Here is a 5,279-nt window from a genome sequence, read left to right as displayed (position 1 = left end):
GTCAGTAACCCCCCCGCAGCCCCCCCCCACCCAAAAGCCCACCGCCTGCCCCATAGCCAGCCGCACAGCCCCCCCCCCCCCCCCCAGAGCCACCCTACCCTGCTCTCAGTTAGCGAGGTTTAGGAATACCTCTGTGGTGCCGCTTTTGGGAGTTTCTCCTTGGAAATCGAGGCAAGAGACGCCTTTCCCAAGGTGCAGAAGAAACCGCGTAGACTTGTGTGTACTTTCTAGGTCATGCAAGTAAAGCCAGATGCCAGCCAGAGACCGGGAGCGTGTTTGCATTTCTCCCCGATAAGTCAAATGCCCTATTTTTCATGGGTTTCTCATAGGAATAGGAATCGTGAGCGGGCACAGAAGGGTTTCTGTGCTGGGATACAGGTCATTTTTTTGTCATCGCAGCTTGCACGGTGCCGTTTTGAGCGTTGACAGCGCACCGATGTTTAGCTACTGCTGAGCGGTGCTTATGCAGAACCAAGGGCTTCTCCGTTTCTCGCTCTGCTGCCCCAGCGAGCTGGCTGGGAGGGGACACAGCAGAGACCGCTGCCCCGAGCTGACCGACGAGGTACCACGGTCCGTTCCACGTAGTGTCACGCTCAGCAAGAAATTCGGGACTGGGGGAGTCTTCCCAAGGCAGCCGTCGCACCGAGATGGCTGGGCGTCTGCCTGCTGGTGAGAGGTGGTCGGTGGTTGCTGTCACGTCCGTTGGTTTCCTTTCTTATTCCCTGCGCTTGTTAAACTGTCTTTATCTCGACTCCCTTAGGTGACAGCCTAAGGAAAATGGAGCCTCCTGGGTCTCAGAGTAATTCCAGAGCTAAAGCAGCGACAGACATCAGCTCTGGATCAGATAATACGTGCCGACGCTCATCGCTGACCCAAGAAGACATGCTCCTCCTGTCCTACCCGAGGGTTTCAAATCCAACACGCTTTCTTCCTAAAGCAGGACGCTGCCTTATTTACTTGTAACGCCGTTCCTACACTCCTTGAGATGCGGCTAGAGGTGGGTTACGCAGACCATCAAGCCGCCGTTTGGGAGCACCAGAGCCTTTTGGGTACTGTTTGTCACCACGGTTTGCGTGAGAAGGGAACTAAAACACAATAGACGGCGAGAAATTTAACCTGCCGTGGAGATAGCTACGGTGAGCAAGTCCGATTTTGTGCTTTACAAAGCATCATTTTTAAAATTCAACCCTGAGTTTTGCAAGTGTAAACCCTTATTTTTATAATGCAAGCCTCAATGTTAGGGCAAAAAGCATCAATTTAAAAGACCAAAGCCTACTTTGGGGGGTGCAAACAGTCATTTTTAAAGTCCAGACCCACATATATGGAGTACAAAACCTAATTTATTAGCTCCAAGGTCCGTTCTTAAGGTTCAGAGACTCATTTTAAGGGCCCAGAGCATCATTTTTAAGCCCCAAAGTCTGATCTGGAAGGACCAAAGCCTCATTTGTAGAGTCTAAATCCGAATTTATACAGTCCAAAGCCTCATTTTTACTTTCCAAACTCTTAGCTTTGCCTTCCAAAGCCTCATTTTAGTTTCCAAAACCTTCATTTTTAGGGTGCAAAGGCTCAGTGTTAGTTTGCATAGTCTCATTTTCAGGGTCCAAAGCCTCTTTTTTAGGATCCAGACAGGCATTTTTAGGGTCCAAGCTGTATCTGGAGTGTCCAAACCCTCATTTGGAGGGTCCAAAGCCCACTTCTAGGGCTCAAAGCCTCATGCTTAGGTCCCAAAGCCTCATTTTTAGGGTCCAAAGCTTTGATTCTAGGGTTGAAGGACTTCAGTTGTAGGCTCCCAACCCTCTTTTTAAGGTACAAACCCCTCACTTAGGGCTCAAGGCCTCATTTCCTTAATGCCCGAGGCATATAATGAGCATCCAAAGACCCTTTTGTAGGGTCCAAAGCCCCGTTTTAGGGCCAAAATCCTTGGTTTTAGGCTTTAAAAACGGCCCTTTGGAAATGGTGACTCATATGGCAATATGAAAGAAGGGTCTCAGCATCCCCAGGCCCCCGCTGCCTGCGGCTGTCTGAACCTCTCCCAGCTCTTTCTGGGAGACGGAGATCGCCGCGGGAAGGGGTTACTGGGAGGAGGTACTGGTCCGGCCGACTTGGGAGGGTCCGTACCAGTTCCTTGTGCTCTTTCTAGTTAGGGCACAACAAGAAGAGGGTGGAAGACGACCTCCGGCAGAGCCTGCCATACCTGCGGGACACTCGAGCCACCTTGCCAGCGGTGGCCATCAGGTTCATCGGTGGGCCACAGTCCTTGGCCGCAAGGTCTTGCCGCACGGCACCCGAGGAACCAGAGCTGCGGGATATCTGCGACGGCAAGGAGGGGCTGGTGGGGCAGGGGACAGGGAATGGGCAGGGTGCCGTGGTCTGCAGGGGTCTCCTGGGGGTCTCTGCAGGCAGTGGGGGGGTCACGGCTGCTCCGCTGCCTTCTCTTGCGGCCCTCCCGCCCTTGGCGAAAGACCCTGAACTCTCCGTCAAGACTCCGGCAGCGGAGGAGATCTTCGTCCCGATAAGAGAGATGCCAACATCGGGATGGAGCCTGCAGTCGCTGTGCTGCTGGCCCCTGGTGAGCCCTGAAGAAGTGAAATCCTCCTCTGGAAAACAGCTGTATCTTAATAAATTTAGGGTTTTTTTAATAAAGCTGGAACAACAAGCCCAGTCCCATGCTGTCCTTCCCATGGAGAACACCCAGAGCGTGCTGAGCAGACAGCGTCATGCCTGGCTTGTGCTGCTGCCTGCAGGACAGCACAGCGGGACCCCGGGTGTCCTTGCAGAAAAGTCCCAGCTGCTCCGCTGGACCACAGAACCCGGAGAGGAGGAGGAGGAGAGAAGCTTTAGCCCAGCCTGCCTCTCCTGAGACATCTCAAGCACCTGTGCTCTGCCGAGCTGGCAAATTGTCATTTGTCCTGGCATCTAAACCCTCTCGTTTACAGGGGAGGTGTGCTGGTTTGGGCTGGGATAGAGTTAATTTTCTTCACGGTAGCTGGCATGGGGCAATGTTTCGAGCGGGAACAAGGGGTTATACCAGATGTCGCGAGTGGGGACAGCCCAAAACTACGTAAGCCAAGCGGGGCAGGAACAAAACTGCCACCAGCCACCTCGAGCGGGAATCTGGCAAAGCTGTGGCTGATGGGAAGCTGACAAACCCTGGAGGCAGGAGAAAAGGCGGGTCGCAAGCGGTGTTCCCCAGGGCTCAGGATTGGGGCTGGTTCCAATAGCTTTATCGATGATTTGGACGAGGGGATCGAGTGCTCCCTCAGCAAGTTTGCAGACGACACCAAGTTGGGAGGATGGGTTGATCTGCTGGAGGGTAGGAAGGCTCTTCAGAGGGATCTGGACAGGCTGGATCGATGGGCTGAGGCCAATCGTATGAAGTTCTACAAGGCCAAGTGGCGGGTCCTGCACTTCGGTCACGGCAACCCCTTGGAATGCTACAGCTTTGGGGAAGAGTGGCCGGAAAGCTGCCCGGCAGAAGAAGACCTGGGGGTGCTGGCTGACAGCCGGCTGAATATGAGCCAGCAGTGTGCCCAGGTGGCCACAAAGGCCAACGGCATCCTGGCCTGTATCAGAAATAGTGTGGCCAGCAGGAGCGGGGAGGTGGTTGTCCCCCTGTACTGGGCACTGGTGAGGTGACACCTCGAGTCCTGGGTTCAGTTTTGGGCCCCTCACTACGGGAAAGATGTTGAGGTGCTGGAGCGTGTCCAGAGAAGGGCAACCGAGGTGGTGAGGGGTCTGGAGAACAAGGAGAAGGGTCTAGAGAACTTCCGAGGAGCGGCTGAGGGAACCGGGGTGGTTTAGTCTGGAGAAGAGGAGGCTGAGGGGAGACCTCATCGCTCTCTACAACGACCTGAAAGGAGGGTGTAGCGAGGTGGGTGCTGGTCTCTACTCTCAAGTAACTAGGGATAGGAGGAGAGGAAACGGCCTCCAGTTGCGCCAGGGGAGGTTTAGTTTGGATATTAGAAAAAATTTCTTTACTGAAAGGGTTGTCAGGCATTGGACCAGGCTGCCCAGGGAAGTGGTGGAGTCACCATCCCTGGAGGTGTTCAAAAAGCGCGTAGACAAAGCACGACACAGCTGGTTGTACTGGGTCCTCCCATAGAGAACTCAACTTTTTTACATGTGCTTCCGTGCAACAATATTGTCTCATCTCTTTTCAAATGTCGTCGCCCTGCAGTCGTTGCTGAGGGAATGGCTCCGCCACAAAGGATCCTCTTTCCCCCGGAGAAGATTTACATGGACTGGCAGCAACGATGCAGAGCTGGAGCGGGACTCCACAACTCGGGCAACATGTGTTTCCTCAACTCCGTCCTGCAGTGCCTGACATACACCCCACCTCTGGCCAACTACCTGCTCTCTCGTGAGCACAGCCAGTCGTGTGAGTACTTTTAGGAACAGCTCCTTGTAAATCTGTCGGGCACTTCCCAAGGATTCCAAGAATCTGGAATTTAAGAGAAAAGCAGCCCTTCTTTGCCAATTCCCCGAGTTGGTCGTCTTTGAACACTCAAGCCTAGAAGGCACTTGTCGTATCTAGCTGTGTTCGTCTTCAGAAGGGCACCCCTTTCTAGCCCCAGGTCTCGGTCCCTATTCCTGCAGGTTAAACCCTCTTTGCTTATTGCACAGAAATATTCTGTCAGTTTCACATCCCTCTGAAGAAAGTTTTCTCTGCGCTAAAGTGTCCTGGGCTCGTTGGGATGCTGTCGCCTTGGGAGGAGCGGAGACCGTTCTTAGAACTTCAAAATCCCCACTGGGTTTCCCATTGCTGTGGATGTTTTGCTCACCTAAGGCTCTTGCTTCCCTCCCTTCCTCTTCAGGCCGCCAGCCAGGCTTCTGCATGATGTGTAGAATGGAAAAGCACGTTAACAGCGTCCTGCGCTTCTCAGGCGGTGCCATCTATCCTTCGGCTGTCGTCAGCATTCTCACACATGAGTCATTTCGGGTGGTTTGACAAGTTTTCTTCTGTTCTTGTAGGAGAAAGCTACTAACTTCTTCTTTTTTAGCAACAGGAAAACATTTCCAGCTTGGCAGGCAGGAAGATGCCCATGAGTTCTTACGTTATGCTATTGATGCCATGCAGAGAGCTTGTCTGGGTGGAATCAGCAAGTAAGCACAAGCAAATTCCCTTTGCAATGTTCCCGAGCCCTTTGGACTCCTTGGTGCAGTGCCATCAAGGAAAAACTACGCCCAGGACTTTCACACAAAGCAAAACTCCGGGAGGAGATAACTCTCTGCCTTACCATTTATTTCCAGCTTGGACATCCCTTCCGAATCGACTACCA

The 5,279-nt window shown here is 53.1% G+C and overlaps 1 non-coding gene across 1 annotated transcript; it reads right to left on the bottom strand.

Annotated features, from left to right (window-relative positions):
• Window positions 1-788: 788 nt before the first annotated feature.
• Window positions 789-873, bottom strand: LOC128138516 (small nucleolar RNA SNORD45). Its single transcript, XR_008234054.1, has one exon. It is a non-coding gene; the product is annotated as a small nucleolar RNA SNORD45 (small nucleolar RNA).
• Window positions 874-5,279: the final 4,406 nt, after the last annotated feature.

Source organism: Harpia harpyja, unplaced genomic scaffold (assembly GCF_026419915.1).
Source record: "Harpia harpyja isolate bHarHar1 unplaced genomic scaffold, bHarHar1 primary haplotype scaffold_52, whole genome shotgun sequence".
NCBI lineage: Eukaryota > Metazoa > Chordata > Aves > Accipitriformes > Accipitridae > Harpia > Harpia harpyja.
The sequence above is the reverse complement of the archived record's forward strand: the minus strand, read 5'-3'. Positions and strand labels throughout refer to the sequence as shown.